Source organism: Hyperolius riggenbachi, chromosome 5 (assembly GCF_040937935.1).
Source record: "Hyperolius riggenbachi isolate aHypRig1 chromosome 5, aHypRig1.pri, whole genome shotgun sequence".
Lineage (NCBI taxonomy): Eukaryota > Metazoa > Chordata > Amphibia > Anura > Hyperoliidae > Hyperolius > Hyperolius riggenbachi.
The window spans coordinates 406638955-406663934 of record NC_090650.1 but is presented as its reverse complement, the minus strand read 5'-3'; the positions used below and the strand labels follow the sequence as shown (position 1 = coordinate 406663934).

The 24980-nt window shown below is 46.4% G+C and overlaps 1 protein-coding gene and 1 long non-coding RNA gene across 15 annotated transcripts in view; one reads left to right on the top strand and one right to left on the bottom strand.

Annotated features, from left to right (window-relative positions):
* Window positions 1-24980, top strand: part of TRPS1 (transcriptional repressor GATA binding 1) — a 415290-nt gene that overhangs the window by 310659 nt on the left and 79651 nt on the right. The gene's annotated exons all lie outside the window — the stretch shown is intronic.
* Window positions 351-17581, bottom strand: LOC137517863 (uncharacterized). Of its 2 annotated transcripts, none has more exons than XR_011020692.1 (2): window positions 17460-17581; window positions 351-688 (listed from the first exon to the last, which is right to left on the bottom strand). It is a non-coding gene; the product is annotated as an uncharacterized lncRNA (long non-coding RNA). The 2 variants fall into 2 exon arrangements; XR_011020693.1 differs by lacking the exon at window positions 17460-17581 and adding an exon at window positions 9666-9796.

Here is a 24980-nt window from a genome sequence, read left to right as displayed (position 1 = left end):
CATAGCTCCGGTCCCTGCCCCCGTCCCTTTCCTCCAATCAGCAGGGAGGGAAGGGATGCAGGCGGAAACTGGAGTTCTGCAGGAGGCGGGGAGAGCAGCAGACTGACACTATAGAGATAAACACAGCCAGCTCTGACAAGCTGTTTGTCAGCAGCGTGGCTGTGATTTATGAGGGATTGCAGAGTGCAGGGGGACCATAGGGGTGTTTGGGATAGCAACAGAGGCTGGGCTGTATAGGCAGATCCAGCCTCTGTATGCAGATAATATTCTTCAAACCCACCTCGGGTTCTCTTTAAGAACAGCATGGCAGTTTGGCCACTCCCTCTGGACCCAACATACACATAAACACATTGGATACAAATTATTTATTGTGTAAGTGGTGGAGGATCAGATAGATTTGCATAAACCCTAGAAAACTGTCCATGCATCCAGGCCACTTCGGATCTCCACTGAGCTCTTGGCCTACAGACGTCTCAGTAAATCGGGACCCTAGATCTCATGGATGCCTGTAGAATGCTGGGGACTGGTGGCATAAGACTTCTTCCTCTGTGGAGTTCTGTTGCTATGAATGGAGAAATGTTGGCTGTGGCCCAGGTAGCTTAAAGGCAAATTCCACGTGTTGTTTTAAAGCATTGCAAAAATGCCAAAACTACGACCTAGTATCATAGAGACTGTTCAGTCGAGGAAGCTGTAAGAAGACATGAAATCATTTATATGCCAATTAAAACAAAATCATTTACGGCAAATCCGGTTATGAACTCAGTAGCAAACAATTAAATAGGAACTCTTCACTTAGGAGTACTCATCGACAACAAGTTAAATAATCGTATTCAATGCTAAGCTGCTTCAGCTAAAGCTAATACAATTTTGGGATGCATAAAGATGCTAGCATAATATTGCCCCTGTTTAACTCTCTAGTAAGGCCACATCTGGAATGTGGAATTCAGTTTTGGGCAGCACATTACAGGAAAGATATTGCAGATTGAGAGCAGGTGCAGAAACGGGCAACTAAACTGATTCCAGGGATGGAAGGTCTCACTAACCAAGAAAGGTTAGATAAACTGGGTTTATTTAGTCTAGAGAAAACACGCCTTAGAGGGGATCTAATTAACATGTATAAATACATCAGAGGGCAATATAAATGCTTGGCAGATGAGCTTTTCGTCCCTAGGCCTTCACAAAGGACTAGAGGACATGATCTGCGCATGGAAAGGGTTCTTTACAGTAAGAGTGATTAAGATGTGGAATGCATTGCAACAGGAAGTAGTTATGGCAAATTCTATATTTGCATTTAAAGGGGGCTTAGATGCTTTCCTTGCATTGAAAGACATCCATGGCTATAATTACTAGTTAACGCCCAGTGGTGTTGATCCAGGGATTTTATCTGATTGCCATCTGGAGTCGGGAAGGAATTTTTTCCCTTTTGGGGCTAATTGGACCATGCCTTGTAAGGGTTTTTTCATCTTCCTCTGGATCAACAGGGATCTGTGAGGGAGCAGGCTGGTGTTGTACTTTGTTTTGTCGTTGAACTCGATGGATGGATGTCTTTTTTCAACCCAAATAACTTTGTAACTAAGTAACTTGCAAGGTGTTTTTGTGAAATGAGTATGGCTTCTGGAGAATACAGGTTCAGGAGAAAAAAACGATATCAATACTCCTGAGCAAAAGCAAGACGTTTTGAATCAGGATGATACCATTTATTGGCTTGGAAGAAAAAGCGTAAGCTTTCGGCTAATATGCCTTCTTCAGACTCCTGTATGCTGACAAGATGTTCGAACAGGCAGCTTATATACACTGGACATTTATATTTGCAAACATAAATATATGTAATTAGGCACATTTACATTTAGGTTTGCAAAGCAATTTATCTCCTTTTAAAGTGGGATAAAACTCTGACATAACATTCAATAAAAATGCTTTTTCCTACTTTTTATTACGCAGTTACCATATTTGCTTTTGTGCACAAGTAATATTGTCAGTGTACAAATTACAAGTTTCAAGTACAGTTGATCTGCTCTGAAAGCTGCCATTGCATTTTCTTGCATAGCTGCTTTATTTATATATGATATTGTATCCAGTGATCACTTCCCAGCTCTCTGCTTCTAGAGGAGAGAGAGCTCATTTTCAGCACAGCTAAGAATGTAGCAGACAAAAGAATGTACCAATGTAAAAAACAAACATGGGGGTACATATTAAGGCCCCGTTCACACTGCACGCGTTTCCAGCCGCGTTTTGGAAACGCGTGCAGGTGGCCGACACGCACGACATCAGACATTGCATAGAGTGCAATGTCTGATGTTCACACTGCATGCGTTCCAGACCTGTGCGGTCCGGGAACGCATGCTGCATGCATTTTTTGTAAAAACGCATGGCTGTCCCATTCACTTTTCAGTGATGGGATCAGCCACGCAACGCACACAAACGCGGATGGCGTGCGTTCGTACGCGTTGCGGTCCGCACGCGTTCCGCACGCATGGCCATCCGCATTTGTGATGTGAACGGGGCCTAATACAGACAATGGTGTACACAAATATACAAAATACAGAGTTAGTACAAAATACACAATTGGTAATTACAGTGAGAAAGGTAACATGAATAAAACGTGTAACAAATTCCAAGACACAAAAGGGTGAGAGAGCCCTGCCCTTGTGAGCTTACAATCTGAAGGAATGGGGGAGAGGGAAATGACACAGGTTGGGAGCATATCAGTAAAATTACCAATATTTAACAATAGGCAGGGACAGATTTACCATAAGGCACTGTAGGCATATGCCTCCAGGCGCCTGAGGAAGGAAGGGCGGCTCACTCCCCTCCCCAAGTGCCTTCCTTTCTGCCTTACCTATGCAGAGTCCCGAGCAGACCGTAAATGAAAAGTTACTCAAGTTACTCAAGTCTCGGCATTCCACTGACCAGATCTCCCTTCAGTTGGGGGCACCTCTAGCTATCTAATACTTGGGGGCACCTCTAGCTACTTAATACTGAGGATAGCTCTGGCTACCTAATACTAAGAGGCACCTATGGTGGGCAAGGGCCAGCCAGCACACTTGCAGTGCTGTTCCGTTGGGTTTGTTGAGGGCAAAATCTAGGGTGCCAGGACATGTGTGCCTATAATGTAAATCCGGGCCTGACAATAGGAATTGCCACGCCCAGCCCAAGTTCTACTCTCTGTGGGTGACAAGACAATAGAGTTAGCATGTGGCGTGTACCGGTACCTTTCCCCTTTAAGACCTAAGAGGAAGACTTCCTTAGCCTTTATCAAAGCTGACTTTGTGAGAGAACAAAGAGGAGCCTGGTATCTCTCGGAGGCTGAGGGGTGAGATTGTGGTTTTTGTGGTGCGGCATAAGAAAGATTCCGTAGCGAGACAATAATCCGGCACACTGAGGGCCATTATCTGTTTTACAAGCGCACAGTTGAGCAACGCAGACTGAAGACGTGCTGTTATTCAGAATTTTGGAACTCGTGAAGGATTTTTATTATGGTGGGCGGTTTGGGAAGATAAGTGTGTTGCATCACCTGCTTTCCTTGGTTTCAGGCTATGAACACGCGTGTGCTAGGAGGCACAGTCTGCATGTTATGATACAGAAACACTCGGCCTAGCATCGCAGTACAATAATATTATTATCACCAATGTTTTGTATTTATATACTGCTGACATCTTCCACAGCATTTTACAGAGTCTGTAGTCACGTCAATCGCTCAAAGAAGCTCACAATCTAATCTCACCATCGTCTAAAGCCCTATCATAGACATACAGTATGTTCCCATCATAAGTCTCATACAAACCTTAGATTGTTCTCTGCTGTTCTAGCTGTACAGGACCACATGTGGCGAGAGTCTAGCATGTGTACAGCGACTCCTGACCATCCCCGATGTGACGGGTTATCTCATCAGAGTGCAAGCTGACACTACATTTGCCCTACCTATTTTCTTCTGTCTCCCTGACTCAGAAGGTGAACTCATTACCTCATGCTTCACAGGCAGAGGCAGTACCTCTGCTGTATTTGTCTTCCTTACCCCTCCTTTGTGGGCCACATGTCATCCCTCTACCCCCCCCCCCCCCCCCCTTCCCCCCCTCCATAATAACCATTCTTTGCCCCCAACTTTTGGCTGAGGGTTTGAGTCCCGATCCCTGCTGGCGACAAAAAATGAAAGGCCAATTTTGGAAGGAACCAATTAAATTACAGTATACGTATGTTTTGGAGATGGGATGAATCTGGATTAAACCCCCACAAACACTGAAAGAATGTACAGATTTTTACCTTTCCTTTTCAATTTACAAATGCTGGAAATAGATTACATAAACTTCATGCCTGGAATCTGTACTCTGTTTGCAGTACAGACATCCCAAGTACTTTCCTCTTTCTGCAGGAGTAATAAGTTACACGGAGCAGGAACAATTGCAACTTATTTTCTGCACAAATTCAATTATCAGCAGTAGCTTTGATGCTGCCAATATGATAGTCTGTAGTGGGAACTAAACTAAAGGGGAGGTTTTTTACATGAAGGGAGTAACCAAATCATTTGTTTTAAGAGGAACTGCAGCAAAAATGACATAATGAATAAAGTTGCTTATTTTTTACAATATTCATTCATAGATTATTTAGTCAGTTTTTGCCTATTGTAAAATATTTGCTCTCCCTGATTTACATTCTGAAATGTATCCCATTGCGACATCTTTACTGCTGGCAGGTCTGTGGAAGGAGAGGCTGCTTTTTTGGTTGTTTGAAACAACTGTTATTTCCCACAATGCAACAAGGCCCCCACAGTGTGATGATCGGTACCTAGGTGCTGACATCACACTGTGGGAGGGGTTTCACCACAATATCAGCCATACAGAGGCTCCTGATGATCCGTTTGAGAAAAGGTAAAGATTTCTCATGGGGAAGGCGATATTGGCTACTGATTAGGATGAAGTTCAATCCTTGGTTACAGTTCCTCTTTAAATTCATGTGTTCTGAGGCATCCCAGCAGAAGGAGTTAACAGCAGGATCTTGGAATGAATTAACTTTTAGTTGAACATTATCAGGCTGCAGCTGGGCGGAGCATTCTACAGAAATAAACACATATCGGGCAGCACGGCGGCGTAGTGGTCAGTGCTCTACCCTTGCAGTGCTGGTTCTTACTTTCGATTCCCAGCCACTGAGTTTGTATGTTCTCCCCGTGTCTGTGTGGGTTTCCTCCGGGCACTCCAGTTTCCTCACACATCCCAAAAACATACATACAGTACAAGTTAATTGGCTTCTAAAATTGGCCCTAGACTACGATACATACAACCCACGATACATACACAGACATGTGACTATGGTAGGGACTAGATTGTGAGCCCCTCTGAGGGACAGTTAGTGACAAGACAATATACTCTGTACAGCGCTGAGGAAGCAGTCAGCGCTATATAAATACTATATAATAATAATAATATCTGGTGCTGGGTGACAGCATGGAGTTATGAATCATTTGCATGACCACAGTTGGGCTTTAGGTAATATATAAGAGTAAATACATGAAAAACTCTCTAGTCTCTAATGTTTACACCACACCTAAAGGGGCCGCTCCAGCCGGGGGCCACGCCGCATTTCTGAGAAGCCAAAACATGACTAGGTGATCCCGGCTCATCTCTGATGTCAGTCACTGATGACTAAACTGATAGGACGAGGGAGATGTGAGCCACACCCTGCAGGAATGCAGCCTGACACCCACCCGGCCGTCCTGTCACTCAGTCCCTGCTGGTGTCACGGATGCCACTGCCTCTCTTATCGGTGTGGGAAGAATCGTCTCATTTAGAGCTTGATTCACTATAGCAGAAAGTGTTATAATGCCCTGCGCACGCTATGCAGCCATAGCCTGCGCAGATGATTTACGCTTAGCTCAGGTAGTTTAAAGAGCGCTTCATTATACTTAGCGAGCGATCCACTAAACCCACCCAGAGCCCTGCAGGTCCTGTAGCTTCAAAGCATGATATTCCTGCACTTTGATTGGCCCTGTCAAGGCTAAGGCTGCATTTCCACTTGTGCGGTGCGGATCGCCGCGGTAAAAATTCGCATGCGGGTCTATGCGAATTTGCATGGGTGACGATGTATGCAAATTTAACCATGGCAGTGCTGGTGTGCTTTTCCATTGTCATGAAAATTCGTATACACAAACCTCATGCGAATTTCCTATTAAATACATTGTATGCGATTCGCATATCGGTATGCGAATTCTGATGGCTCTGCCATGCGAATTTTTTCTGCACAGAAAAACGCAAAGGAATCCTGACAAGTGGAAACAGTCCCATTCACTTGTATTGCTATGCGAATTTGCATGCGAAAAACGCATGCGAATTCGCGATAGTGGAAATGAGCCCTTACAGTCATTTGACAGGGCTGCCTATCATGTGACAGTCAGGCTATTGGGCCAATCAATGTGCAGGAATATCGTACTTTGAAGCTACTGGACTTGCCGGGCGGGTTCAGTGGAGCGCTCGTTATAGAGGAACTCCAGTGAAAATAATGTAATAAAAAAAGTGCTTCATTTTTACAATCCATATGTATAAATGATTTAGTATAATGATCTGCTCAGCTGTCTGCACGGGCAGACAGCTGTTTGTCCATTCTTTAAGTCTGAGGGCTGCAGGTCTCTGGAAAAGAGACCTGTCTTTTCTTTGCAAGTTTCAGAGTTGCTCTGCTGAGGAATTTGCATACACTTGTCATGCAAATTGCCTACCTGCCTCCTTTGAAGGCTTGCAGTATAAATACCTTGTTCTCCCAGAATCCTTTGCTGGTCATGAAGGTTTGTTCCTGCTAAACTCTCCTGGAGAATCAGCCTTGCTTGTTTGCTAAAGATTATCTTAGAGTAATTCCTGGGGACTGCACTAGGCATCCCTTCTAGTGCAGTCAGGTTGTATTCTGTATTGCCTAGTTCTGTCTCTCTGTCTCAAATGTCTTGTCGCCAGCGGCGGTCGACAGGAAATCGTTCTGTCTGTCTGGGAGTGTAGGCCAGAGCTGCGATTGCTACTGGCTGCTCCATCTGTCTGGATCGCATCCGCTCTAGCGGTAGCAGCGGTGATTCCTGCTGTGTTCAGTCTTAGGGGTGCTAGCCAGAGCAGCGGTTGCTACTGGTAGCCCCATCTGTCTGTCTGTCTTGTCTTGTATGAACACTTGCTGTAGGCTCGGTGAGGTAACCGTTTAGCAAGCGTTCGCGTTCTCTATTTCGTGTTTGTGTTACATTGGTTAGTTAGGGTGGCACGCTTATCACTGGGCGCCTAACGCGCGGTGATCGTGTTTAAACGCGTTCGCTGTTGCGAATGAGTGCGGTGTTCGTGTTTAGCGTTTGTTATTTTCCTTGTTGTTCTTATTGCTGTTACTGGTTGTGCCTCTTTGCTACTCCCGTGCTCTGTCCTGCTCGGTCTTGTGTCACTATTGGCAATCGCCAGTCTGGCGATTGCGTTCCCACTTCATTTCCATTGTTGTGTGTTCACCGTCGCTGGGTGGCGACTAGATTGGTGGACACACATACATTCTGTCTCTGTGTTCTCGCTCTCTTTAAGGGCGGTCTTGCCCTGCATTGCTTCAACTCATACAATTCCCATCTGGCGTCTGTGGCAGTGCAGAGGCTGTGTTCCTCTGCACTCCACAGCTCCATCTGCCGGTGGGAACCTCCCTCTACAGGTGCATAGCACCATAGCTGGGTTCTCTCAATTTACATGCTTGTGGAGGATTTCCGTATTGTCGGCACGCGCCCTGTGCGCTGACCACGGAAATAATTCCGCAATCGTTACATTTAGTCAGTGTTTGCCATTTGTAAAAACTTTCCTCTCCCTGATTTACATTCTGACATTTATCACATGGTGACATTTTTACTGCTGGCAGGTGATGTCAGTGGGAGGAGATACTGCTTCCTTTTTTGGCAGTTGGAAACAGCTGTAAACAGCAATTGCCCCACAATGCAACGAGGTGCACAGACAGGAAACTGCCAGGAGTACCAGGGTCCTCACAGTCTCCTGTGGGAGGGGTTTCACCACAATATCAGTCATACAGAGCCCCCTGATGATCCGTTTGAGAAAAGGAATAGATTTCTCATGTAAAAGGGGGTATCAGCTACTGATTGGGATGAAGTTTAATTTTGGTCTTGGTTTCTCTTTAAGTATAACAAAGCGCTCTTTAACCCTCCTGGCGGTCTATTAAAAACCGCCAGGGGGCAGCGCAGCTATTTTTTTGATTTTTTTTTTTAAATCATGTAGCGAGCCTAGGGCTCGCTACATGATAGCCGCTGCTCAGCGGCATCTCCCCAGCCCTGCCGATCGCCTCCGGCGATAGGCGATTAGGAAATCCCGTTCAAAGAACGGGATTTCCTGGAGGGCTTCCCCGTCGCCATGGCGACGGGGCGGGATGACGTCACCGACGTCATGGACGTCCTGACTTCTAAGGGAGTCCCGATCCACCCCTTGCCGCTGCCTGGCGCTGATAGGCCAGGCAGCGCAGGGGTCTAGGGGGGGGCTGTCTTGCGACGCGGATAGCGGCGATCGAGCGCGGGGCGGTGGTGATCGAAGTGCTGACGCAGCTAGCAAAGTGCTAGCTGCGTTCAGCAAAAAAAAAAATTATTCAAATCGGCCCAGCAGGGCCTGAGAAAACCTCCTGCGCGGCTTGCCAGGAAGGTTAAACTATCTGAGCCCAGCGTAATTTATTAGCGCATGCTATGCTGTCATTTATCTGCTGTCATTTATCTGCTGTCAGTGAATCAACCTCATAGAGCAAAGTAACCAATCAAAGTGCATCTTTCAGCACCTAGATCACAGCGGAGAGAAACCTGACTTCTGCAGTTTGTGGAGTAGCTGTTTGCTCATTACTAGTCATTTTCTAGTTCACAAACAAAGCAGCCATTTGTACACATGTGTATGTTTTTTTGGGAGGAATTATCTAAACATTCCCAGAAATAAGACTATATTTTAGAAAATAAGTTTAAAAAAAAATTAACAGCATCACCAATGTTTTTGTGATTTGCAGCACCCTTGAGTAGAAGTACATTGCCACTTTAAATCGGCAGCAGAAGATGACTACTGTAAGAGACATGACTCCTACTTCTCTACTTTTTAACCTTTTCCATACTTGGCCTCCTTCAAACCAGGAATCGCAAAACGCTAGCAAAATCACTAGCGTTTTGCAAAGCAGTTTTCCATCGATTTTTCACTGTACAGGAAAGTGAATTTGGAGCGATTGCATTTTGCGATTCTATAACATTGAAACGCAGTCGCTCCAAAGTTGCAAAAAATGATCTCAGCAAGTCGCTGGCGATCGGTAAGTGTGAACACTGCCAGACACATTACATTGCAGTAGCGTTTTTCAGAATGCTAGCGATTGCCAGTAAGGGCCCTTTTCCACTAGCAGGCGTGATCACAAGTGCAATTGTGCTGCGTTTGCGATTGTGCAAGCTGCTTTTCCCACTCGCTGCAGTTGCTTCATATAACCATCAAGAGCGGAGTGCGATTGTGGTGAGAATTGCGCCAGCCAGCAATTGCAATTAGGGAAAAAACAAATTGCTGTAGTGGAAAATGAGCACCTAGCGATTGACAATAAGGCTGCAATCTGCTTTTTGAAGTGGATTGCAGCCAGTGGAATAGGGCCCTCATATAAAAAGCTGCTGAAATCACTAGTACTAGCTAGTATCGCTAGTGTGGATGAGGCCCTACTCAGTCTCATCTCCCCAGTGCTGATAGTGGCTGGGTAGCCTGACGCGGCACTAATGGCTGTCGCTTTGCTGTCCTCCATCTTTCCTCCTGTGCTTTGCTTGGACGGAGGCCCGTGGTGGAGGGCAGCATTAGGGAAACACACCTCTGCCCTGGAATGTACGCATTAGCTGCAGATTATTTCCTATTAGCAGATTAGCTGCAAGGCGATTGGCCCACAAAGCTCTTTCAAACTTTGTGTGTGTGAGTGTGTGATGTGTGTGTGTGTGTGTCTGTGAGTGTGTGTGTTTGTCTGCCTGTTTTAGTTTGCGTGTGTCTCTGTGAGTGTGTGTGTATGTATGTCAGTGTGTGTGTGTGTGACTGTGTGTGTCTGTGAGTGTGTGTGTGTTTGTCAGTGTGTGTGTGTGTGACTGTGTGTGTCTGTGAGTGTGTGTGTGTTTGTCTGTCTGTCTGTTTTATTTTGTGTGTGGTGTGTGTGTGTGGTGTGTGTGTGTGTGGTGTGTGTGTGTGTGTGTGTGTGTGTGTGTGTGTGTGTGTGTGTGTGTGTGTGTGTGTGTGTGTGTGTGTGTGTGTGTGTGTGTGTGTGTGTGTGTGTGTGTGTGTGTGTGTGTGTGTGTGTGTGATACAAGACATGGGAGAGAATTACCACCGTGATTGGGGTGAGGGGGGGATTAGTTACTGTTGCCATGGTGACGGGAGTTCAGAGCGGCATTGTCAGAGACCCGGCACAGTGTGAGACAACGCAGCGTGGCTGCTGGCTTTGTTAATGAAACCGCCGAGTGCGTGTCTCTGTACGGCCCTTATTTATAACTACTGTTTTCCTTTTTGTTTTGTTTTTTCTTGTCTTTTACTCCTGTGCATTATTCATCCTTATGTATTAGGTTTTACATCTGCACAAATTATGAGCTTGTGGATACGTTTAACATGGAAACTTTTGCAAAAAAAGTTTTTGAAGTTGGGAAAAACCAGAGCCTATGGGCTTGATTCACAAAGCGGTGCAAAGTGTTTGCACGCCTGTGAAAAGCCCTTTATCACGCCTAAACTCAGTTTAGGAGTGATAAGAAGAAACTCGCGCGATCTCCCGCGCGCAAAGTTTTGCGCGCGTAGCGCACCGCGCTGCGCGCGCAGTGTGCCCTGCTTCGCGCGCAGCGTCCATTGAGCCCTATGGGACTTTGCGCGCGCAGCGCGGTGCGCTACGCGCGCAAAACTTTGCGCGCGGGAGCTTCGCGCGAAGAGCAGCACAAATCGGTGATAACTCAGCTTTGCACCGCTTATCACGCCTAAAGTCTTTTAGGCGTGATAACTGAGTTATCACCGCTTTGTGAATCAAGCCCTATGTGTGTGTGTGTGTGTGTGTGTGTGTGTCTGTAAAGTGTGTGTGTGTGTGTGTGTGTGTGTGTGCCTGTGAAGTGTGTGTCTGTAAAGTGTGTATGTGTGTCTATGAAGTGTGTGTGTACGTATGTATATGTGTATGTGTGTGTGTCTGTGAAGTGTGTGTGTCTGTGAAATGTGTGTGTATGTGAAGTGTTTATGTGTGTGTCTGTGAAATGTGTGTGTATGTGAAGTGTTTATGTGTGTGTCTGTGAAGTGTGTGTGTCTGTGAAGTGTTTATGTGTGTGTCTGTGAAGTGTGTGTGTCTGTGAAATGCGTGTGTATGTGAAGTGTATATGTGTGTGTCTGTGAAGTGTGTGTGTGTCTCTGTGAAGTGTGTGTGTGTCTGTGAAGTGTGTGTGTCTGTGTGTCTCTGTGAAGTGTGTGTGTGTCTGTGAAGTGTGTGTGTCTGTGTGTCTCTGTGAAGTGTGTGTGTGTCTGTGAAGTGTGTGGGTGTCTGTGAAGTGTGTGTGTATGTGAAGTGTATGTGTCTGTGTGTCTCTGTGAAGTGTGTGTGTGTCTGTGAAATGTGTATGTGTTTTCTACTAGACTTTTAGGGGTGTATGCACTAAATTGTGTTAAGCAGAATTAACGTGCATAAAGTAAGCTAAGTACACACATGCAAGAATTGTCAGCCACCTGGGATCAGGAAACAATCCGTTGGGCGACAGTTTAGGGAACGATGCTGTGCAGACACATCACTAGCCTTGAGGCTAACAATGTGTTCTGTTGCAGGTGGGGGAGAGAGGATGATTAGCGAATGACAGAATGGCTTCAATCGGTCGGTTGGGATTGAAAACAGCATTGCGATCGGTAATGCTTGGTGATCGTTAAGGATCTGCCCTGCCAAGCAATATTGATTGGATGGCCGCTGTACACACCTAACGATTGGCAACTGCAACAATCATTATCAGCCGTTTCAGCCCATGGACATTGCATGTGTAGGTAGCTTTACCACATGATGAGTTCGTCTCGAGTTTCATCAAAATGTCTGCGATATTATTGCAGTGATGCTCACCAGCTCCTTCATATGGACTGGAGCTTCCCTCTCCTCATATGGTCACATGATCCTGCTGGAAAATATAGACTGGCATGTACTGTATTGTTCTTTCTACTTTGCTTGTCACATGGCCACACTGATTTGACCAGCCCATCAGCTGAATCCAGTGAGTAGAGAAAGCAAACTGTACTGCAATTTTTACTGCAGTTCTAGGCAAATTTAACCCATTAAACAAGTATTCAGTCTAGGACTTTTCATTTTTACACTGTGTACTTTCCCTTAGCATCATAAATACAATAATTTGAGAATTTGCTGCGCCCGCTGTGCAGAAGAGCTTACAATCTCATCAGCTGGATCTGGCCTCTGTGCTTGGAGAATTGTCAGCCTGGCATGCAGCATCATTAATCCCTCCTTGCAGATGGAGCTGCTCACTTGAGCCTGAATGAATTTGTATTCATAGCACAGGCCCAGCACAATGAGCATAGCTGTGTATATCAGCTGCGCACGTGACAGCCGGCATGTAGTCCCATCCGCAACCTATAGTCAAAATAGCCATACTGCCAAATGCTTGTAAACTCTTCCTATTGGCTATTGTAATTCACTTCAACTCAACGCACTGCTGCTTCCACTTTAAGGCTACTTACACACAAAGACGTTGTGTTTTAGGGGACGTTATGGTCGCATAACGTGCCCCTAACGCAACGTATGGTGGTGTTGAAGTTGGAAGTTGGACGTCAGATTCAGCTGCGTTATGCAGCTCTCAAAGCAGCCGCTCCAGGTTAGTGATAGGAAGTCCGGATCTTTTTAAGGATTCGGATCATTTGAATCAGACATTGAAAAGATCCGGATCTTTGAACCGAATCATTTGAATCATTTTACTAGGGAAGCAGACTGGGTGAAATGACTAGCAGGACAAGACTTTCCCTGCACTGCACATTCTGTATGTTCCTGTTTCTTCCACACAGACATCCACTGTGAACCGAATCTTTCATTGTGATGATCTGGATGATTTGACTCACAAAAAAGATCCGGATCAAATGAACGATTCGTTCATGATCCGGAAAACACTACAGTCCTATCAGGAGTCTCTGCAGTGCAGTGAATATTAATTAGCCATGTGGCATGTGGCTGGCTGCGGAGGAGACCTCCTCCTCCAACATTACTGTGCATGTGCAAGCAGTCTAACGCTGCTTAGCCCAGTATAACGTACAGCATGCAGCACTTTGTTTAAACGTGCTGCGTTACTATGTAACGCAACGTGTGCACTGTGAACAGCACATTGATTTTACACTGCTGTGAGTTAGGCTGCTTTACTGGCTGCTGTAACGTGGGACTTAAACGTCTCACTGTGAAACCAGCCTAAAAGATAGAACTACAGAAGATTGCTGAACTCAGAACCTCCTCTCTGCTATAAAAGATGTGCAACAGCATAATAACCTTTACAGTAAAAAACATTGCTTTGTTACAGCTGATACAAATCCCGCGATAAACCTGCAGTGTGTCTACTTCCTGCTTTCACTGAAGCAAACATATTGTTAACATCCTGTGTTTACTAATTAGCTTCTCTGCCGTGGCAGTCAGCTGACACAGGTGAGAGATCAAATTACAACTTGTGATTAGACACAGATGAGGGGGAATTAGATAGGCCAAACTCTCTAAATACATACAGGGTGCATATCTCTATGTTTTCCTTCTGTCCTGTGCAAGAGGTCAGGGCCACTTTAAAGAGTTTTGGCACAATAATTGTGTATTGGGCAGTTTCTTGTGGCTCTTACTTATCCCAACATTGCGGGTTTATTCCCATGTGACTGACTGTCCTGTAATTTCCTTAGTAACAACCTGCACAGCAGGGGGCGTAACTGCAGGGGAGGCGAGAGCTACTTCATCATTCCCTCCTATACAGGGATCCATCCTTCAGATTAGGTGTTTTTGTGGCTACACTTGCTGTGGGTGTGGCTACAATGTCCATATTTGCTTTATGCCCTCGCCGGTCCACGAGTGTCCTCCGGGCCCTGCCACAGGTTAGTTTCCTTTCCATCCACGAGTATTCTTCGCCTTCCTGCTGTCAAGCACGTCCCGCTGCACAGGACTCGCTTGACGGCGGGAAGGCGAAGAAGAATACATGTGGCCGGGGGCCGACTTTTAGTCGCAGAAAATAAAACTAACCCGCAGCGGGGCCCGGAGGACACTTGAGGGCACAGGACGGCTGCAGGGGGCTTGGGGAAACCCCAGGTAAGGGAAACTTTTCTTCTTTTACACGGTTTAAGGTTCCCTTTAAAGGAAATCTTAAACTCCCTGGCGGTACGCAGTTTCTGAGGCTGGGTCAGCGGGAGGGATTTTTTTAATTAAAGTTGTTGTAAAGCTTGTAGCTAGCACTATGCTAGCTACCATTGCCCCCCAAGTTCCCCCGCACCCTTCTGATCCCTCCGATTGTTGCCGCTATACGTTACTTACCCGCAATCCCTTGAGAGCCACAGCCTCCCCAATGAGCTTCAGTCGTCGCTATGGCGACGATCGGACATGACGTCATACACACAATCCAAATCCTCCCCATAGCGAAGCCTGGAGCTGATTGGAGAGGCTGCGCCAACGCGGGATCCGGTGGGGGGGGGGTATGTATAACGGTGGCGATCGGGGGCAATCGAAGAGGAGCGAAGGGTCTTGGGGGGGGGGGGGGGGGCAATTGTAGCTAGCAAAGTGCTAGCTACAAGCTTTACAACAACTTTTATACAAAAAATCCCTCCTGGGGCAGAGAAATCCTCTGCGGCGGCTACCCCGAGTGTAGGTCGGGGTTACCGCCAGGAGGGTTAAAGGGAAACTTAACTGAGCTAAGAAATAAAGTTGAACTTACCTGGGGCTTCTTGCATCCCCATGCAGTCATCCTGTGCCCGTGTCGTCCTTTCGCGACCCTCCGGCCAGCAGCGGGAACACCCTCAAAGCTGGCTGGCCTCGGGCCTCCTCATCGTGTCCATGTGCACGGCAACACTCTGCGCATGCACAGTACAGGAAAATCGCTACAGCGCTTGTGCAGATTGCTCCCGGCAATGAGAGAACAATCAGGAATGCGCAGTAGACTTTAACTTACCTGGGGCTTCTTGCATCCCCATGCAGTCATCCTGTGCCCGTGTCGTCCTTTCGCGACCCTCCGGCCAGCAGCGGGAACACCCTCAAAGCTGGCTGGCCTCGGGCCTCCTCATCGTGTCCATGTGCACGGCAACACTCTGCGCATGCACAGTACAGGAAAATCGCTACAGCGCTTGTGCAGATTGCTCCCGGCAATGAGAGAACAATCAGGAATGCGCAGTAGACTTTAACTGGCCACGATCAGCCAGTTTTAAGGGGGTCACCGATGCCGGCTGGAGGGTTTAGGAAGGACAGCGCGGGCACAGGATGACTGCGGGGGGCTGCAAGAAGCCCCAGGTAAGTTCAACTTTTTTTTTTTTTATCAGACTCGAGTATCTCTTTAAACTCTTTTTTTTGTTTTTATTTATTTTTTCAACTAAATTGGGCTTGTCCTGCTGTTTTATGAACCTATTTCCTTAAATCAGAATAGCTGGGTGGCAAGAATCTCCATTATCAAAGTTGATTTCCGAGCTGAATGTGAAATACTTCATGTGTTATTTGAAACATTTCATGCTTGCTTTTCCCTTCAGGCTTATGGCAGGACGCAAGCTGTGGCTAATGCATAATCATTTCTTTCTTTTTTCCCCCCTTACATACATCCAGAGTCCGGCCATCCAGGCAGAGCTTGTGGCGGTTTTGCTGTGCGGCGAGAGTGCGACGACGCTCAATTGCCGCGGCCCCTTCGCTTAGCTCGCAACTGTTTAGCCCTGAAAACTACAATAAATAGTTACAAAATACAACCGCATTCAGCAGAGCGCATCGGTCGGCCCAATTAGCCCCGCAGTCGGGCGAGCGAGCTGTTTGTTTTCTCCTAAATACTCCTCGCCACCGTCCAACAACCGCACACAAATGAAACATTCATTCCTTGTAATGGCTTTAAAGGGGAACTGAAGTAAGAGGTATACAGAGGCTGCCATGTTTATTTCATTTTAATCAATACCAGTTGCCTGGCAGCCCTGCTGGTCAATTTATCTGCAGTAGTATCTGAATAACACCAGAAACAAGCATGCAGCTAGTCTTGTCAGATCTGACTTTAAGTCTGAAACACTTGATCTGCTGTATGCTTGTTCAGGGGCTATGGCTAATAGTATTAGAGGCAGAGGATCAGCAGGGCTGCCAGGCAACTGGTATTGCTTAAAAGGAAATAAACATGACAGCCTCCATATACCTCTCTCTTCAGTTCCCCTTTAAAGGGAACCTTAACTAAGAGGGATATGGATGCAGGGCCGGATTTGTACTTTTTACCGCCCAAGGCCAACTATCACCACCACCCCCCCCCCCCCCCTCCAAAAAATAAAATAAAATAAAAACACTTTCCCCATTGATAGCAGGGATTAGATTGTTAGCTCCCCTGAGTAAAGTTACTGACAGTTAAGGTGCGTACACACGCACTACTACAGAGAACGACGGGTCCGTCAGACCCTCCCGCTGGGCGGTCGTTTCCCGACAGTAGTGCATGTGTACAGTCTTTACACACGCACTACTGTCTGGAGAACGACCGCCCAGCGGGCGGGTCTGACGGACCCGTCGTTCTCTGTAGTAGTGCGTGTGTACGCACCTTTAGTGACATGCCAGCACAGATAAGATTATTTGTAAGCTCCTCTGTTGATAGTTGGTGACATGATGGCAGATATTAGATAGTAAGCTCCTCTGTGGATAGCTAGTGACAGTCAGTGAAATGATGGCAGAGATTATAGATTGTAAGCTCCTCTGTGTATAGTTATTAACATAGTGACATGATGGCAGGTGTTAGATTAGATTGTCCTCTATGGAAAGTTAGTGACATGATGGCAAGGATAATTCAATAATTATAAGTAGTAATAGATATGCGTGATCCAAAATAGGCAGCAAAAAAGCTAGATTAACTAAAATAAGAAACCCATACACAGCCACCACCAATATTACCTCAAATAAACACCCGTGCACTGCAGACTACCTAACAAAGCTTTCTGACACAAGCAGAATCCCCTCTGTATGCACCTGTAGGGCCAGACATGTGTCCTACTGTCAGGGAGCCTCTGAGATTGTGCAGTCCGCACACACCACGGTCATGTTGAGGGCACACACCAGGGTCATCTTCAGAAGTGAGTGAGGAGAAGACTCACACTACCAGCAGCTTCTCAATACATCAAAATAAGTGCCTGACATGCCAGCCACGCAGACACCACATTATTTAGGATGCTACGAACAGCACTATTTAACTCACTGTCAAGCACTTTTATGGACAGTTGGTGAACTTGTTTTGAACGTCTTGCCGGTGCAGCCAATGTGTGAGGGAAATAGAGGGAAAAGCAGTTACTTACAGGATCTGCTAACCACCCGTTGCTCTCTACTCGACTGCACAGCTAATTTCTATTATGGTTTGTGTGGCTGCTGCTTCTTGCTGCTTGAACCTCCCGTACACATACCCTGGCCCGTTCCACGATCTTTCACCACTAGCTGCCTCCACGTGTGTGACTGTGATGTCACATCCCTCAGCCACCCTATTGGATGCTTGGTTTGCTTGAGAGCGCAGCGATTGGCTGCGCTACTACACAAGCCTGTTTGCAAAATAAACAAGCCAGACAGCTCTGCTAAAGTTGCTCCGATGCCCTGAGGTATACGGGCCAGAATTCAATATAGGTGAGCCCCTCCAGCCTGTCCACGGCCGCTCACTGCCTATCTGCAAACTAATGCAGGTCGCTGCAGACGGACTAGTGGAAGAGGTGAGCAGTGGACTCAGTGGGAGGGAGAGTGCAGCTGGCAGCATGAATCTATGATAGCGCGGACAGGCGTTTCCGCTTCAGTTGTTACAGTACTCCCTGCACACACTTTTCTGCCACTCAGCCGCCCCTAAACATTGCTGAATTTCTGGCGCCCTAGGCCAGGCCTCTTTGCCTTGCCAGAAAATCCGGCCCTGTATGGATGTTTCCTTTTAAACAATACAGTTGCCTGGCAGTCCTGCTGATCTCTTTGGCTGCAGTAGTGGCTGAGTCACACACCTGAAACAAGCATGGAGCTAATCCAGTCTGACTTCAGTCAGAGCACCTGACCTGCATGCTTGTTCAGGGGCTGTGGCTAAAAATATTAGATAAACAGGATCAGCAGGAGAGTCAGGCAACTGGTATAATATAAAAGGAAAAATCCATTTCCTTTTTTAGTTTAGGTTCCCTTTAAGAAATAGTAAGGGCTCTTTCACATCAGAGCTTGCGTTGGAGAACGCTCAAAGCATACGTTTTGTTGTATGCGTTTTGATATGCGTTGCACTGCAGTGAGTGTGCGTTTTTAATCCGTTTTCAATGCGTTACAGCACATAGGAAAACGCAGGTAATGTTTTCTTCTTTTAGTTTTCAACTTTCTACATTGTTCCTCTGTTGCATTCTGGGACTGATTGGCTGCATTAACGGATTAAAAACGCGCATAGCGTGCTTTTACATTGACTAACATTGTAACGCATAAAGCTAGCGTCGGCCGAAAAACTGCGCCTGGGTGCAGTGTAACGCAACGCACAAAAAGGCTGCGTTATATGTGAAAGCTAAAATGAAAGTCTATGGACTTTCATTTCACCTTGGGTAACGCAAACTTTACCCCTTGCATTGAAACGCAGAAAATCTGCCCTAATGTGAAAGAGCCCTAACAGTTATCTGCTCTACTGCAAAGCCTTCTTCACGAAAGGGGGCCATACATCAGGTGATTTTGCAAGCTTATTGCACTTCTGATTCGATCATTTTATTGAATCGGCGTAAAATTGGTGCCGTAACGTGTGCCCAATCAATGTTCCGATCAATTTCAGGTCGAAATCGGTCAAAAGGATCAAGCGGAAAATGTTGCAAGTGCTCATTCAGGTGCGCGGCATAAACAGCGTTCGATATCATGATGATTGACTGACTCCTGGCCGGTGTCCCCTCAAGTGCCCATGTGTGTTGTAAAAGTCTCACCCTTCCACTGGCATGACTCCTGGTCTACTCCGCTGTCACCGCCATGTGTGTACGCAAACCATGTGGCACCGTGCATATGACATCATATCCCATGCCTGAAACCATGTGGTACAGGGCTCATGGGAAGGGTGTTGCTGCTGGAGGATCACTGTCTTATATCATCCTTATGCTGGCTACACACCATACGGTCGATTTCCCGTTCGATCGACTTTCCATTCGTTTTACCGCTCAATTTCCTGCTCGATTCTCGTATCTTTTCTTATAAATTTCCATTCACTTCTATGAGAAATCGAGCGGTAAAACGTTCAAAAGTAATATCGGACATGATGGAAATTATCGAACAAAAAAAAGCAACGTGTGTACCAGGGATAGTCGTAGTTAGCCAACTTCGCTGCGCTGGTACTACGAGTAGTTTTACGCAATTACGTTTTGCCAAACTACAGCTTCGAAATCAAATATTCGCTTCGTATGCATTTTGTGGACTATGCGTTAAAATACGCAATTACACGTAGTGGGAAGAGTAGTGTATGCGGATGCTTATGCCCGTATGCAGAAAATTTTACGCATGAATTCCGCTGTAAATGCTTATATCGGGAACTCTTCTAAGCGTACATTCCCCTTTCCAATGCGTAAATTTGTAAGCATACAACCGCACGCGGAAAATTAGCCGCGAGTAACACATACGTAGTTCACTATACGCATGTTAACTACGCATAGTGGGCGTAAGCTACGCGTAGGGGTACTTCGCTACATGCAAAATCGTAAGTGTAGTTTGGAAAGTTCGCCTTCGAACTACGATGCGTAGATGCGAACTACGATGCGTAAATTCGCACTGGCGTAGTTTCTGCTGATCCCTGGTGTGTACCTAGCATTAGTGACATGAGACAAAGATAAGGGTGTAAGTACCTGAGGTTAGTAATATGAGGCAGGGATTAAACTGTAAACTCCTAAGGTCAGTGATCTGAGAAGGGGGGCCGCAGGCGCCTGCACAGTGCCTTAGGGCCGGTTCACACGGACGGCAGGCGGCGTTGGGGTGGCCAGGAAGTCGCGACGTCCCGTTCGGTGGCGGCGGTACAGAGATCGTCGCGATCGGCGTTTCTCGTCCCCGCAGGGGGACATATAGCCGCGCCGGCTAGCCGTCCCTGGACATTGCATGCGGCTTCTAGGGACGGCCGAAACGATGCGTTAAATCGGGATCAGAACGCCGCGTTTATGCAATCGACGGTAATCGACGGTAACCGCGCAATGCTAAACGCTCCTATTCACTTGAATGGGAGAGTTTAGCCGATGGGTCCCGAACGCTTGACGGTAGACGCCGCCAAGCGTCCGTGTGAACCGGCCCTTATAGAAAATCTGGCCTAACAAGTTTTTTTTCACGGATTATCACGCACTTTATTAGTTACTATTTCACACACATTTTCACTGGCAGATGATCCTGTACAGTATTGGTTATCAATTATTTTACACATTATCACTGGCTGATTATCATGCACAATATTGGTCATGGATTATCATTCAAGTTATTGTGCATTTTATTGGTCATTTTTTTTCACGCACACATCATTGGTGGCAGATGATCCTGTACAATATTGGTTGCCAATTATCTCACACATTATTAATGGCAGATTATCAGGCACGGCATTGATCACGGATTATCGCATGCATTATTGATCACCGATAACGATTACGTTTTTGATCAGTGATGATACAACTTCCTCACTCGGATTTAATGCATTCCTGATGCCGGTTATCCTTTGGGAATGGCAATCTCCGTCACCATCATCTCCTGGACCTCTCGGCGATGTAACTAGCGCTGACTGTTATGGATTGAGACACGGCTTGTCACGTATAATGAGAATCCTGATGTATACTGGATTCATAATTACCTGCTAAGTTCAGCAAGCCCGCGGGGCATTCCAGATGAATATTTTGAAAACCCCCTTTTTCTCCTTCTCGGCGGTTATTTTCCTATAGAACGGCCCTTCGGATGCTGGGAAGGCGCCACAAGCATGTTAAAGTCAGGCGTATGGAGGGTGGGGGGCGGTCGAAAGGCCCGCGACTCCCTTGGAGGAGAGGCATCCCACCACACGGTCATCGCATCCTGACAGCAATCACTTGCCTAATTAACATTTTAATTTCTATTTCTCTACTGAGTTTTTTTTCTCTTTTTCCTCCCCCGATGCATTTTTTAATGCCGGCCGACACCAGCTGTAAAAGCGTTATTAAGAGGACGTCCGTCATGCCATTTTATTACTTACATTATGGGTACATTAAAACGTGCGCCGGCTACGGGAAAAGCAATAAGGGCCAATTAAAGGAGAAGCCTAAGCTGCCAGCTCATCTTGTTCCGCCACTCATACATCGTGTTTAAAGGGAATCTGCACATTGCGGTACGAGAGGACGGAATTGAAAGGCCGGGCTGAATATTTTTAATTGGCGTCCCCGGCGGGTAATTCGGCATGGCGTTTGTGTTGTTGTTGTTGTTGTTGACTATTCTGCCGTGACATAGCTGGACTATTATACCCAAAACAAAGCAATTGTATCTGAAAACCCTGCAGCTCTCCAATGGCCCGCTGATACTTCACTGCGCTGTGCTGTTTTTTTAATGGAGGATTCAATGAAGTATCATTGAACTGGGCAAGTGGTACGAAACTCAGCTTTTCATCTTTGCTCTAAAACATTATTTACAGCATAAAATCTACTACCACAGAAAAATATTGTAACAGAACAGCATTCAAACAGTTAAAACAGTTAAGAACAAACACAGCGGGGGGGGGGGGGGGGGGGGGGCAGCGCCCGCCTGGCAGTGAGTGGGGGGCTGCCGAGCTGGAGGAGGTAGCAGGCAGGAAGGGGGGCAGTAGGCACAGCGTTGGGGAGGGGGGTTGCCCCCCCTCGTCACCTGGGTCTTTCCGGTCTGCGATCCCCTTCCAGCTATTAGTGCTGTGTACAAGTATCAAGCAGCGGGCGAGGAAGCGATGACTCACCTCCTTACATTCCACCGCTCGTCACTTCCTGCAATGCCGCCCACTGTGCTTGCGGAAGTACAGTGGGTAGCATTGCAGGAATTGAGGAGCGGTGGAATGCAGCGCTAGAACGTAAGGAGGTGAGTTCTCGCCCGCTGCTTGATACTTGTATGCAGCGCTTATAGCTGGAGGGGCAGCGCAGACCAGGTGGACCCAGGTGAGGGACCCTCCTGCTCGCTGCCCCCTTCCTGTCTGCTACCCCCTCCAGGCTACCTATACTGGGGGCAATTATACTACCTATCGGGAGGAGGGGGGGCTGCATCCTCGCAAGTTTGCCTCCGGCGGCACAAAGTCTAGAACCGGCCCTTCCAGCAAAATTACAATACGTGTGCCTAGTGTATTATTTCTTCTTTTGTCTTTCTATAAGCTATACACACATCTCTCACTCACACGCATATATAAAACATACACAACACACACACACATACCACACCCACACACACCCACACATACATAACACAAACACACATATATAAGTCTCTAGGGGGGAAGAGAGATGGAGTGTGAGAATAAGCCTCTTCCTCCACTCTGCCTGACTCTGCTGGATGAAATATTAATGAAAGTTCCATGAATCACACAGAACATATACTGCCCCTTTGTGTGGGGAAATGCCAGGCTTTTTATGGTCTCCTCTGCGCTGCCAGAATAATAGAAGCCAGAGTCATAAACCAGTAATTAATACTCTTCAGAATTGAAGTATTTTATTGTGCAGGTGCCAATTAAACATAATGGATGGAGCTGTGTGCAGAGTAGGTGCTGCGGATGAAGTGTTGGTGCTTTGCGGCAGTGTGCCGGAGCCGAGAAGTATTCACCACGGAGGAATTGTGTGTGCTCCGACAGGAGAGCGCCGATCGCCCATAATATACTACTGCATAGAAGGGGATTGCGTTATCAGAGTTAAGGCCTTAGTTCATTGTTGGTGAAGGTGATTGTAGGGAGTCTATGTCATTACTCGCACAGTTTTCGTATTTGATGCAACTGTTCCACAGCTATTCTCTTTGAAAAACTCAGTCACGTGACCCAGTGATCTATGCACAACATTTGGACCTGACGTGAAAGGTGGAGTTGCTTTTCCAGCACAGAATACCACCTTACCTTATAGATACTAAACTATGGAAAGAGAAGGCTCTGCATAGCATAGAACTTTTACAATCCTCCATCCGTCCCGTCGTTCCAGTCTCATCCTCTAGGGGGAGTTCAGCGTCTGAATACCTCTTCGTCCCTCCTCGGTCAGCATTCGGAACTACTCACAGTCCTGAGTGATTTCAAAGACTCCAGATACTTTGGGACACAAATACTTCTGAAGGTTACCCGAGGAGGGATGAAATTGTATTCATCCGAGTTGAAGAACTTCTCCAATGGATAGATAAAGTAGAGGGTGAACAGTCACCCTGGAACAAAAAACACAGAGACACCGGGAGTCCAAATGGTGCAGTACGTCACAAATGATAGAAGAAGAAAAAAATATATGAACAGAGGGTACTCACAAAGGGAGATGGCAAAGGGGCAACCAACCACTGCAGGCAGGTGGAGATCAGCAAACCCGACTGCACTCGGGGGTCCAGGCTAGTCGGAGATGGTCGCACTATTTGAGAAAAAGGCCAAATGGGGCCTGTAAACGTGATCAAAGGGTATCCCCTACATTGAGCCCGGGGGGCGGGGGGGGGGGGGTATAAAATGCACAAACAGGGTGAAAAGGTGCCCAAAAAATGATAGATTGGATTAAAAACAATAAAATAAATAAAGGTGGCTTACCTCAATGGAGACAAATTCATATAAAATGAATTCTAATAGCATTGTCAACGCCTTTTGTGGGTCCATGCCCACTTCCTCAGGCCAAATTAAGTGCCTCACTGTGTTAAGAGCCACGACACGCTCAAACCTTGGCTCTTAACACAGTGAGGCACTTGATTTGGCCTGAGGAAGTGGGCAGGGACCCAACGAAATGCGATGCCAGTGCTATTAAAGTTCATTTTATATGAATTTGTCTTCATTGAGGTAAGCCACCTCAAACGTTATTTATTTTACTGTTTTTAATGTATTTTCTCATTCTCTGGGCGCCTTTTCTCTGATGGATGGCACTGGAAACACAAGACAGAGGCCTGGGAAGGTTCTTTGCTATTCAGAACCTTCCTGCTCCATAGGTATGCAAAACAAAAGTTTGCCTTCTTAAAACAGAAGGTATTTGCAATTATTCAGCGTGAGTGAGCATATGATGTCTCCCACAATGCATCACTGCTGAATATGCAAATCATCCCTTGTAGTCCCTGTAAACTAGCCACACCTCCAGAACCGCTGCAATGCAATGATGTGTCAGCTTGTTAATTGTACAGAGCCACACTAATCTAACACACATACAGACTGTTTTGGACTGGTTGCTCCTCATCAGTGCCTGGCATGGATTATTGTGGTTTAGTGTTCTGGTTCACCATGAGCTTGCTGGGTAATCTGTATCTCCATAGGTAAGTTTCTGTTTTTTTTCTTTTTCACTTCAGCTTGACCTTAAATATCACCGAAATATTTGCACAGAAGGATCTTCTCTATACGGCCGCGGAATAAAAATTTCCCTCATTACAAATGCGTCTCCCCAGCTCAAATACCATGAATTTCTACACCGTATCCTCCACCGATTCTTTTTTTATCCTTGATATAAAAGCTTTTAATTAACTCTGCAATATTGTAACTTTCTAGAAAACATAAATAGCCAGCGTTGTGCTTGCTTTGGGATTTATTTTTTTTTATTCACCCTCGTTTACGTTAGTTTTTTTTTTTTACTCTACTATTTATTTTCTTTTTGCTGCTTTTAGTGGTTCTTGTTTTTGCTGCTGCTTCTGCACGCCACAGGAATCCCCAGCTGGAGTTTCACAATTTACTATGCCGAGTT